Source organism: Schistocerca cancellata, chromosome 1, assembly GCF_023864275.1.
Source record: "Schistocerca cancellata isolate TAMUIC-IGC-003103 chromosome 1, iqSchCanc2.1, whole genome shotgun sequence".
Lineage (NCBI taxonomy): Eukaryota > Metazoa > Arthropoda > Insecta > Orthoptera > Acrididae > Schistocerca > Schistocerca cancellata.
Window position 1 is genome coordinate 516,142,154 of NC_064626.1, and position 13,353 is coordinate 516,155,506.

General features: G+C 43.1%; 1 protein-coding gene across 1 annotated transcript in view; it reads right to left on the reverse strand.

The window, feature by feature from the left end:
• Positions 1–13,353, reverse strand: part of LOC126187640 (ionotropic receptor 93a) — a 285,197-nt gene that overhangs the window by 91,333 nt on the left and 180,511 nt on the right. The gene's annotated exons all lie outside the window — the stretch shown is intronic.

The window sequence follows — 13,353 nt, forward strand, 5'->3', positions numbered from 1 at the left end:
GACAGAAATAGTTGTTTTATATCCAGTTGTATGAAAATGTAAATTTAACAAGATTATGAGAAGGAAAGTTGCTACTCACCATATAGCAGAGATGCTGAGTCGTAGATAGGCACAACAAAAAGATTTTCACACTACATCTCAGCATCTCCGCTATATGGTGAGTAGCAGCTTTCCTTCTCATAATACTGTTACATTCCATCCTGAATTTTGCAAAATGTCAATTTAAATTAACATAGTTCTGACAGTGAATGTATTAAACATAGTTTACCCCAAAAACCTCTTCTTGGGATCTTTTCATACCTCTTTATATCAAATAAATATTGCCAAAATATTATTCAGTTTGTAAATGACACAGGTGTGTCAGTCAGAGGGAAGAATGTTTAAAGGTAATTTGAGCAATGTGTGGAACAGGTTCAATAACAATATAGGAATTGACAATGAAGAAAAAGAATAACTTCAAACTTCCACAGACCAAGTAATAAGAAAAACAATATAAACATACAGTACAATGACAAAACTAGTCAGTCAATAAAGAGCATAACATTTCTAAGAATTCAGTTCCAGTTTGGTTTAGATGGGAAATACACAAAGAAAATATATAAAAGAAGCTAAGCAATGCATGGTACCTAATAAGTACTTGGAATTACTGTGGCAAACACTATGTTAATATGAAACTTCCTGGCAGATTAAAACTGTGTGCCCGACCGAGACTCGAACTCGGGACCTTTGCCTTTCGCGGGCAAGCGCTCTACCATCTGAGCTACCGAAGCACGACTCACGCCCGGTCTCACAGCTTTACTTCTGCCAGTATCTCGTCTCCTACCTTCCAAACTTTACAGAAGCTCTCCTGCGAACCTAGCAGAACTAGCACTCCTGAAAGAAAGGATATTGCGGAGACATGGCTTAGCCACAGCCTGGGGGATGTTTCCAGAATGAGATTTTCACTCTGCAGCGGAGTGTGCGCTGATATGAAACTTCCTGGCAGATTAAAACTGTGTGCCCGACCGAGACTCGAACTCAGGACCTTTGCCTTTCGCGGGCAAGCGCTCTACCATCTGAGCTACCGAAGCACGACTCACGCCCGGTCTCACAGCTTTACTTCTGCCAGTATCTCGTCTCCTACCTTCCAAACTTTACAGAAGCTCTCCTGCGAACCTAGCAGAACTAGCACTCCTGAAAGAAAGGATATTGCGGAGACATGGCTTAGCCACAGCCTGGGGGATGTTTCCAGAATGAGATTTTCACTCTGCAGTGGAGTGTGCGCTGATATGAAACTTCCTGGCAGATTAAAACTGTGTGCCCGACTGAGACTCGAACTCAGGACCTTTGCCTTTCGCGGGCAAGAGCTCTACCATCTGAGCTACCGAAGCACAACTCACGCCCGGTCTCACAGCTTTACTTCTGCCAGTATCTCGTCTCCTACCTTCCAAACTTTACAGAAGCTCTCCTGCGAACCTAGCAGAACTAGCACTCCTGAAAGAAAGGATATTGCGGAGACATGGCTTAGCCACAGCCTGGGGGATGTTTCCAGAATGAGATTTTCACTCTGCAGCGGAGTGTGCGCTGATATGAAACTTCCTGGCAGATTAAAACTGTGTGCCCGACCGAGACTCGAACTCGGGACCTTTGCCTTTCGCGGGCAAGCGCTCTACCATCTGAGCTACCGAAGCACGACTCACGCCCGGTCTCACAGCTTTACTTTCTTTCAGGAGTGCTAGTTCTGCTAGGTTCGCAGGAGAGCTTCTGTAAAGTTTGGAAGGTAGGAGATGAGATACTGGCAGAAGTAAAGCTGTGAGACCAGGCGTGAGTCGTGCTTCGGTAGCTCAGATGGTAGAGCGCTTGCCCGCGAAAGGCAAAGGTCCCGAGTTCGAGTCTCGGTCGGGCACACAGTTTTAATCTGCCAGGAAGTTTCATATCAGCGCACACTCCGCTGCAGAGTGAAAATCTCATTCTGGACTATGTTAATATTATTTATTTTGTTTTTGTTCAGCCTGGGTTAAAATATGGTATTATACCTTATGGAAACAAAAATGAAGTACAAAACTTTTTTAAGTGCAAAGAAGAATTTTAAGAGGAAGTCATGTAAACCACCATTCAGAAAACAGGAGTTCTTCTCCATGTATGTATATTCATAAGTGTTAGATGCATTATAAAATATGCAATTAAAAATCCAAGTCTGACCCACAGAAATTGAAATTTTCATGATTGTATCATATGATAAAAACAAATCTCCACAGCGAACATGTGAAAACTAACTTATGGCAGTGAGGAAAATTACATTATATCAGAAGATTTATAACAGGTTGCCCCTAAACATTAACTCATTAAATGAGTCATCAAGTTGTAGAGTCAGACTGAAGGCATATTTAATTAACCACTGCATCTATACAATAGGGAAATTCCTCAGAAACAACCAGTGCCAATACTGAAGGACTATTTGCAAATTGCCTAAATTTAACTCCAAAGGGATATCTTATTGTATAACCACAAATTTCAAAGACAGATTATAATCAGTTCAGTCCTATCAGGTCAGTTGCTCATTTACAGAAGGCTGCAGCATCATCTAAATTTTGTCCAAATTTGAACACATTATTATTATTTGTATTTATTTTTAAATCTGTTTGATGTCCTCTTTCTTTGACTTGAATATACATAGCCTGCCAAATATTATTGTTTTTGTGCAATGTCGAAATGAACAATAAGCATAAAATCATTTAGCAGTAACAAGGGAGAGGTGTCACAACATCTTGTAAACACAGTATAGAAAAGCAGGACGGAACACAGCAGGTTGCAATTTCTTAAACTAGTTTGCTATTCAATCCTTTACATTAAGGAAGAGCCTCGTACATACATTGTATGAATGGAATAATGTTTTGTAATCAATTTTAACTTTTATTATTTATAATTTTGATATTTTAACAATTTACCAAATGATATTGTATTTAAATGTATACATTCGGACACCATAATATTATTATTTTATACAAAATTATTGCTTGGAATGTTAGAGAATGAAACAAAGATAACATGGAACTATCTCAGTAATGTATGAAGTATTAACAAAATATTTGCTACTAATAAATTTTCAGTTACATTAATTATTTACACAACATATTTTAATAAATCTTCTATTGAGAATTAGTTCTATCAAAATTCGGTTTACACAAAATGTGCGTTTCTTCTATTTCTAAAACAAAAATCTGTACTTACACATTGAACATTCATAATTTTTAATTATACATTTAATTGTACGCATTTATAAAAAATACCAAGAAATATTAGAATTGGTGAAAGTTATCGGTAGTCTGGCGACAGTGCCTGCCCAGTTCAGTGTATGTTACATCATATAAGTAGTAGTTGGAACTATGTAAATTTGTGTCTGTGGTACCTGTACTAATCTCTTTTCAAAAAAGTGGAATTAATAAACAGCAAAATATGAGCAGAAATTTGTCTGGCTTTTACTATGCAATTTCAGCAACCTGGGATACATCGTTGTTACACTTCCCAGAGTTAAACATATTTCCAAAATTCATCTTATTATTACATTACCATCTGAAGTTCATGCTTCTTGGTGACATCCACTAGCCATGTACAAATTAAATCATCTGCTGTTTCCAAAATTCAATGTGTGTTTATAATCATGTTTTATCATACAGTATCAAATGGTAGTGTTACACATATTGAATTGGGCTGGGATATTTATGTAATTTTTAATAACCTGACACTAAAAACTGAATTTGAAATTTTGCAACACCTTCGGTCTGATATATGAAAATTAAAATAATAATGGAATTACAGAAGAATTCATAAAGATGCAAATGGACATAGATACAAAAATTGAACCAAGAATTTGTAATGAAGTAAAATACAGTTACTGGTAAACTGAACCTGGACTCCAAACATGAAAGAGGTGAGTACAAAATTATTATTTTATTTTTCTGTGGTGAAAAAACATTGTCTGTGCCTATATATTTTTGGGAAATTTTGGACCATCAATAAATTCAAAACATGTCACAAGCAAACAGGGAACTGGAACCAAAATAGTGTGAAAGGACAATTTTAGGTTAACACAAAAAGAACTTGACATATACTTGCAAGAATTCAGTCAATTTTGTGAAACACTAGGTCATAAAATTGACAAGTGATACAAAACCTTGGGAGCTGATCCAAGTAAACAAATAAAAAAAAAATCATCTAAGGAACTAAATGATGATTTGTGTAGTGTATCAGATAAGGGAATTATTTGAAGAATTAAATGTTTATGTGAGTAAGAAGATTGATATTGAAATGTGTAGTCCAAGCAATAAAATTTACATACTGTCAAATCAAATCTGAAACAACAACTCTCAGCTTGCCCAACTCAAATCAGAAATGTGCAAAAAATATGTACTGTATAGTCAGGAATGAAGCAGACAGGCAAACAGACAGATTTTAGTTTAAAATATGATCAAAATGTTGAAGTGAAGGTTGAAAATGTTGACATACCTGACATAACCGAGGATAATATGATTACTTCCCATGATGAATGAGCAGAAATAGTTGTTTTAAGTGATGCTAATTATGTTAAAAAGGTACCTAAGTTGACAAAACTAAACAAACTTTCAACAGCATGGACTGAAAACTATTTGCTGTTGTATGTGGGTGGTTTGTTTGGCAAAAAGAGTCGAATCTCACAGATCTGTTTCTGTGTGGGAAGAGGGCGAAAATTTTGCAAACAGTCAGATCTCAGCTCATGGGAGAGGTATAAAAATGAATTATACTACAAATTTAAAAGCAGCTAAAAAGAAATATGTGACAATACTGTGAATGCAAAATTGTTATGGCTTTCATGGCACTTTCTGACAAACTGCCTGTTGTCTTCTGTCTCAGGTTCTTTGTCCGACATTCATCTGATGATTTTTCTGACGTTTTGCCAACATAAGTGGTGGTCATTGTCAAAGTTTCACCCTCTATTGCTGGTGGTGGACTGGAGCCAAACTCATGACCACAGACTACATGTACTTGGTGTGCCATCATCCAAGGGCTCCTCTGTGGTAATTTTCAGTGTGGTTCTCTTCCTACCTGCAATGGCCGTTCACTGCAGCACAGGAAGCTGAGATCTCTTTACCTGGAGGATTTTTTTCTTGTTGAACCTTTTCTCATGTTTGTGTATTTCTATAGCTTCTCTGAAGAAGCATGTGTGATACCTCTTCTCTACAGCCAGAACTTCCATGTAGGCAAATTTTACTGTGTGGTTGGTCTCACACAGTGTGTACTCTGCCACTGCCGATTCTCCACCTGCCCCAACCTGCAATGTTGCTTGTGTTCTGTGATCCTGGTGTTGATTGATTGTCCAATCATCCTGACATAAACTTTTCTGCGTGTACATAGTATGTGGTGCATTCCCGATATTGCTGTTGGGTCCCTTTTCTTCTTTGCCAATCTGAGACATTCTTAGATTTTCTTTGTCTGTTTCTATACAGTCTTTACACCATGTTTGTGCAATATATGGCGGCTTCTGTCCATCACTCTGGGAATGTATGGCAGAAAGGCCATACCTGACATTTCTTGTGGAGCATTTATTGCTGCTCAGAACACTTTCTAGGTGTTGCATTTCATGTCTGAGGTTCTGTGGCTCACATATTCATCTTGCTCACATTATGAACATAGTAATCATGCCTCTTTCCTGGTTCAGGTGATGATTTGATTGTGCAGGTATTGGTCTGTGTGTGTGTGTGTGTGTGTGTGTGTGTGTGTGTGTGGTGTGTGGTGTGTGTGTGTGTGTGTGTGTGTGTGGGTATTTGATACACACTGTGTTCCAGGTTTTCACCATCCCTTGTGACCAGCACATCTAGAAATGGTAGTTTTTTGTCCTTTTCTACTTCCATGGTAAATTTTATCTTGGTATGGAGGCTGTTCAGGTGTCTGAGGATGTCACCGAGCTGTTCCTCACCATAGCTCCACACAATGAAGGTATCATAATTGTATCTGTACCACACCTTAGGTTTACACGGTGCCAAGTCCTGTGCCTGTGCTTCAATATGTTCTATGAAGATTGGACTAATAGGACTAAACATGGCAATGCCTTCCAGCTGTTCATAAAAGTTGCCATTCCATGTGAAGTGCCTTTGGTGAGACATGCATGGAAGAGCTTTGTGATGTCTTGCGGGAAAACAGAACCAGTGTGCTCCACAGAGTCACTCAGTGGCACTTTTATAAACAACAAAACAATGTTAGACCTGACCAGGACATCGTTTGGTGCAAGTTTTAGTTTCTTCAGCTTCCAAGAAAATGTCTTGAGTCCTTTATGTGTGTGTCAGCCTTTCCCATGTATGGCTGGAGTAGAGAGGCCAAGTGTTTTGCCACTTTATATGTCAGTGAGCCAAGAGTGCTAACAATCAGTCTTAGTGGAATGTTATTTTTATGGATCTTAGGTAATCCATACAGCCAATGTGGTAGGGTTTCTGTGTTGCACAGGTTCCTCTGTATGTCTGCTGGCAGAGAAGACACCTTCATTAACTGATTCATATTCCATGTGATACACTGCAAACTTTTTAGTTTATTTACTCATTGTACTGTATGAACTAGTAATTTTGTAATATGAGGTTCAAGTGAGAAATTATGTTGTGCCAAGACTTATTAATGATTATTTATTATATTTAACTGTTTTATGCTAGATTTCTGGTGTACTCTGAAAGCTGAGAACTAATAATTCTTATAGTGGTTATATAAAGATTAATTGTCTGTTGAACTTTATTTAGTAAATATTATAATCTACAGGGGGTGGACAAGGATATGGAAACATCAAAAACACAATACATTACCATGCCTAATACAGTTTAGAAACACTATTGGCAGTAAAAACAGCTTCCACTCATCTCAGAATGGATAAATGCAGGTCCTGTATGGTTTTCAAGGGAATCTTATACCATTCTTCCTACAAAAAAGTGGAAAGTTCAGGTAATGATGATGGAGATGAATAGCAATAATGCATTCTTCTCTCTCAATAACATTAAGAACTGGTGACTTTTGTGACCAATAAAGATGAGACAATTCACCCTCATACTCACAAAACCAGTTCTGGACAATACTGGCTGTGTGAATGAGGGCCATGTCATCTTGGAACACAGCATCACCATGGGATGGACCTGATCAAACAAAATGGTCGTGTCTTTGGCAATAATGTGACCTTGCAGAGTAACCACTGGACCCATGGAATGCCATGATATGGCTGTACAAATCATCACTGAGCTCCTGCCTTGCTTCACTCTTGGCAGCAAGCAGTCTACATCATAGGCTCGTGATGGTGTTCACAAGACATAAACTCAGCCAAAAGTTTGTGGCGTAGAGCACCATAAATATCGATATTTGTTCTATCTTTGTGCTATCTTTGAGGAGAGGGCTTTGGGCAGGATGTTGGACGCTAACGGCAGTTAGCCTCCGGACTTGTATCTGTGTAGAAGCTAAGTGTGAATAAACCTGTAACTGAGAGAATTCTAGTTGTTTACCTACAACTATTCTATATTCCCTCACTGGTGACCTCATTTTTTGTGTAATAAGCGTCCGAGCTACCGCCCGAAGGTTATTTACGCGCCTACTGCGTCAGGTTTCTCCGTGATCGTGAGGGCCTTTGTTCAGTTCCAGACAATGGCCTTTCAGAACTCACTGCCGCCCGGATTTCAGCAACATCACTCCAGCACTCCTGCCGTTGTAGTGGACATGCTGCAATAATCTTCAGAATCCTTCAGCCAGAACATGCAGTGGAATTCATTGAGTGCCGCCAGTTTCTTCCAACCGCCAACGGTCGTGGACTCTGGCTTTGTTAGCCTAGACCTTTCCACGTGTTCTCCACAGAGTGTTGGTCAGAACATTCCTACTCCTGTGTCAAACGCACAATTCAATATAGTTCATGGTGTCAAGTGAGGTTTTGCTACTTTGGAAAATCCAGTAGTAAATTCAAACTCGAATCAGTTCCCGCCACGTGTGTATCCTTCCACGCCGGCTAGTCAACAGGTGTTCAATGCTTGCCAAACAGCAAATATCACACCAAGTGTGCATCGTAGTGGACGTGTGTGGGATCCTTGTGTTGCTTCTAATCAAGTCAACAATTCTGTGCTGGACAGTAATTACTCCGACATCTACAACCAGCCCCACCACTCACGGTCGAGAGAATACTGTGTGGATAACGGACATTCACCGGCCCACTTAAGTACTTGTGGCTTCTCTCCGAGTTACCACATCAATGAGAATGCACATTTTGACTACGATCCTCACACCGTTTGAGCGTCCATCGCTTCTCAGTCGCCCCCCGGCATCAAGTGAATTTCGCGATTCCTGCATTACGGGACACCAATAATTTGGACTCGCTATCTTCTGCATGCTCTACTTCCATCCAAAGTAATAGGTGCATCTCCACAGTGACTGCAATGCCGAATCTGCTGAAACTACCAGACTTCAAACCCACTCACCCGGAGTTTTGGTTTAACCTGGTTGAGCAAACATTCAATGCCTGTGCTTTGGACGACGATACACGCTTCGCCTGCCTCATTAACCATCTCCACGACCGCGTCGATTTAATTTACGATCTGGTCAAAGCATCCCCCCTAGCAGGGAAGTATGCTGTGGCAAAACAGACAATACTGGAGTGCGTCTCTAAAACCAGGAGAGAAAATGTGCGACAGCTCATCTACGAAGAGTGTCTCGGCGACAGGTCTCCGTCCCAGCTGTGGCGGTGCATCCATCTTCTCGTCGATGAGCAAGTTATGCCTGATGACATGCTCGCAGAAATCTGGACTGAAAAGCTGCCTTTGCCTGTCCAGACTGCAATCTCTGTGTATGAAGATAGGCCAGTAAATGAACATTTACGTGCCACCGACAGAGCATACTCCGCCAGGCAACGTGAGCTCCGTGAACTGCATTCTGGACGTGACCGCACTAAGATGCTTTCTGACGCCACGCCCTTGTCTGGTGCTGCTAATAACAAGTTCATTAAACTAGCCGCCCTGCCTGCACCTTCAACTCCCTGCAACGACAGTGCATCGGCCTCTGTGGAAGACTCTGGGGCACATACTCCGTCACCTAGCAACTACCCACAGGAGCACAGGCCCGCCCAACCTTACTGTTTCTTCCACGCGAGATTCGGGGAGCAAGCTCGCAAATGCCAGTCACCGTGTTCTTACCCAAACTCCAACCACAGGTAGGCTATGGTGCCACCTCCTGCGATGTAAACAACGGGCACCATCCCACGTTGCACTCCGTTTCGGACAACAACAGTAAGTGTGGTCGAGTCTATGTTCGCGATTTACGATCAGGTGTATGTTTTCTGGTAGACACTGGCGCAGACATCTCTTTGCTGCCGGTTCACCTAGCAACCAATAAAGTGCAACCACACAAAACAGTACTTCGTGCAGTGAACTTGTCTACCCTACAGTGTTCGGGTTCCACTTTGTATACAGTGAAACTTTCGCCCGAGTGCAAGCTGGAGTGGACGTTTCTAGTGTCAACAATTGAAGAACCTATTCTCGGAATTGATTTCCTCAAGCACTATCAGTTGTCACTAGACTTTGTGCAAAATACTGTGTTTTACCCCCCCCCCCCCCCCCCCTCCTTAACAAACATATTCCTTTCGCTCCGCCGAGTGACAGTTCGGGCTAACACCAAACATGTGTGCTGTGCTAAGAAGTGTGTAGTAAACCTATCCTTGGAGCTGCAATCTTAGACAAACAAGTGGCTAGTGGAGTGCGCCAAGTCTTCAAAGTTGCAGATGGAACGTATGGAAATGCTGCTGCATCTCCGCAACATACACCACGAGTTGGCCTCCACACAACAACCCCTCGCGGCACTACAAGCAGACGACTCGTCGGCTACAGACAAGGTCAGTCTGTGCCAATCTGGTGTTCCCGTGCCCGCGCACATTAACGACAATGTTGTGAACTCTGTAAACTGTGTCAGCACCCCCTCTTGTAATGATGGTGGATGCCCGAGTGCTCATGCTCCTTGCATTTCGAATGTACAATTAGCTTGCCAAGCTCGTGGCAATGAACTATGGCCATCTGCTGTTCGGCCATGCCCACTCGTGCCTACAGCACTCGTAGCATCACGGCCCGCTACCAAGAACCAGTGTACCAACCTCGCCCATGTTAACACGCATGCGGCCTTTACGCAGCCTACGAGTAGTTGGCACACCTGTACTTCCGTGCCCTCAGCGCCACACCTTTGCCCATCCGCCACTGCCTGCTCCGCTTCATGGACATCTGACTGTTGTGCTGTGCCATGTATTGCAGTGGTCACTAATGGCACAGTTCATCGGTTACGTCTAACCTATAGGCCACCCATATCGCAATGCCCATGCCGCCTCAAGCCGGAATTTATGAAAATTGCAAAAGAACAATTGGATGATCTATTACAAAAGGGAATAATTGAACCTTCTTCTGGTTGCTGGGCTAGTCCTATCCTGTTTGACCAAAAGAAAGATGGTACTTGGCGTATGGTTGGAGACTATAGGTGTTTAAATGTCCGCACCATCACTGATAAATATCCAGTCCCACACATTGCAGACTTCAATCATGCGCTCGCAGGTGCAAAGTACTTCTCTGTTTTGGACTGTAAGCATGCATTTCATCAGATTCCTATGGCTCCGGAGGATATTGAAAAGACTGCCATAACTACTCCCTTCGGGCTGTTCCAATACAAATTTATGCCGTTTGGGTTGAAAAACGCCCCCCAAACATGGCAGCGTTTCATCAATCAAACTTTATCCCATCTAGACTTTTGTTTCGTATACATGGACAACATATTGGTTTTTGCTTCTACTTTGGAACAGAGTGAGGAGCATGTTCAAGTCATGACAGATATTTTAGCAGCCACTGGTATTGAACTGAACAATAAAAAGACTCAATTGCACCAGTCATCCGTCACATTCCTAAGTTATGTTGTGTCATCGGATGGTCTGACACCACCGCAGGACAAGATCAAGCCTGTTCTCGAGATGCCATGCCCTCAGACCTATAGGGAATTACACAGGTTCATCGAAACAGTTAATTATTACCGAAAACATTTGCCAGCCGCTACTGCAGTGCAGGCTCCTCTCACAGATGCTCTCGCTGGCCCACAAACTTCTGGCACCCGCCAGGTTCCATGGACACCAGTCATGGACAAGGCATTTAATGAACTCAAACAGCTGTTGGCCTCCACTGTCACTATTGCTCACCCATGTGCGGACACCACAATGTTTATCACTACTGACACTAGTGACAATGTTATCGGCGCAGTACTGAGTCAGACATACAACGATGTTATGACCCCCCTGCAGTTTTTCTCAAAAAAGCTAAACAACGTGCAGAAGAAATACTCCACATTCGACAGAGAATTACTTGCAGTTTACGAGGCCATAAGACACTTCAGAACTGATGTTGAGGGACGAGATTTCTATGTGCTCACTGATCACAAGCCGTTGGTTCCTGCCATAAAAAATCCTGCGGCTGATCCGCCCCCACGACGCTTTCGTCACATCGATTACATCTTGCAATTTACAAATGACATTCACTACATCCGAGGAGTGGACAATGTGGTTGCTGATTTTCTCTCATGTGTTGGTGCTGTCACAAACTTAATTGACCTAACGGACCTACCTCGGTTGCAATCGGCAGACCCCGATACCATGCAGTTAATTGACTGGTATGTTGCAGCCATTCATTCCTAAGCCCCTTCAACGCCAAGTCTTTGACAAACTACACACATTAGCACACCCCGGTGTCAAAGCTTCCACCCATCTGGTAGCTGAACGGTTTGTCTGGAGAGACATGCACCACGGCTGTCAGTCTTGGGCAAGGGCATGCATGTTGTGTCAACAGAACAAAGTTTCCAGGCACACTTCCCCACCCCTTGGCTGTTTTGCCCAACCGCCAGGCTGGTTTCACCATGTTCATGTCGACCTTGTAGGCCCTTTGCCCCCCTCCAAGGGTTTCCGTTACTTGTTTACAGCTATTGACAGGATGACTCAGTGGGCTGAGGCTGTGCCTATTCTGAACATTACCTCTGAGACAGTAAGTCAAGCATTCTTAATTTGTGGATCTCTAGATTTGGCTCACCTGTTTACCTCACCACTGACCAGGGGCGACAATTCGAGTCTTCAGTTTTCTCTGATCTATGTAAAATGTGTGGTATTGTCAAAATTCATACTTCTGCATGCCACCCCCAAAGCAATGGGCTTGTTGAGCGATGGCATTGCACCTTAAAGTCAGCCCTGCGTTGTCATGACTCACTATGGACAGAGGCACTGCCCTTCGTGCTTCTTGGCCTTCGTGCGACTTTCAAGGAAGACCTCAAGGGTTCCGTAGCCGAGTTTGTGTATGGCCAACCTCTGGTTTTGCCTGGAGAATTAGTCACTCCCACCCCGCTTCCACAGCTCTCTGAACTCCCTTCTCTTCTTGAGTGGGTGTGCTTGCACTGCAGCAAAATTCAGCCGCCACCTCCGGCTGCTCATACACCTCCGCGCGTGTACGTATCGCGCACGCTAGACTCTTGTGAGTACGTGTTTCTCAGAGATGACTCAGTCAAAGCCCCACTTCAGTCGCCCTACATAGGTCCTTACAAGGTCGTCAAACGCTCTGAGGATAACATGGATCTCCTCATAAAAGACTCTGTAACCACAGTCTCACTCAACCGAGTGAAACCAGCTTTCATTGAGCCTCAGGTGAACCTCCCTGATTCTGCCCCTATTTCTCCCACTCCTGCTTCGAGAGGCCATCCATCTTCCCATACCATGCATTTGGGTATTGATTCTCCACAGCGTGCTTCTCTGCCGAGCACTGCTCCTTCTCCGCGTTCATCTAATTCGAGTGGCCAATCTTTTCGGGGCTTCACTCCTCACAGCTCTCGCAGTCGAACTGCCAACCACTCGGATTCTACCATTGTGTCACCATGTTTGTGTCACAGCTCTTTGTGATGCCATTCAAGCCACGCTGGCTCCTCATTGCCTTCGGTCATGCTCCCTCGTCTGTGAGCTGATCGCCCGAGGTTGTCTCCTGCGCAGTCCAGTGCACCTGCCACCCCCCTCTTAGCAGATGCTTCCCCCTGCCATGGCTTTCCTACACCTCCCTGCCTCCCTACCATTGCTCGTACAGGTGCCACCCAAGAATTCACAACACATGTACACCCTGATGACATACATAAATTATCTGTTGTCATAGATGGCGATACGGTGTGTGTGGTACCCGCGTGTGACAATGTTGAGGGAGGAAGTGCAGAATCTCATGTGGTGCGCCGCTTTAAATTGAGCAGAAGTGCTGTGTGTGGCAATTTGCATGCCTTTGTTAGGCCTTCTGGCAAGGTGATTCTCCGCCTGCTGGCTGATGAAGTGCTACACCTACACTC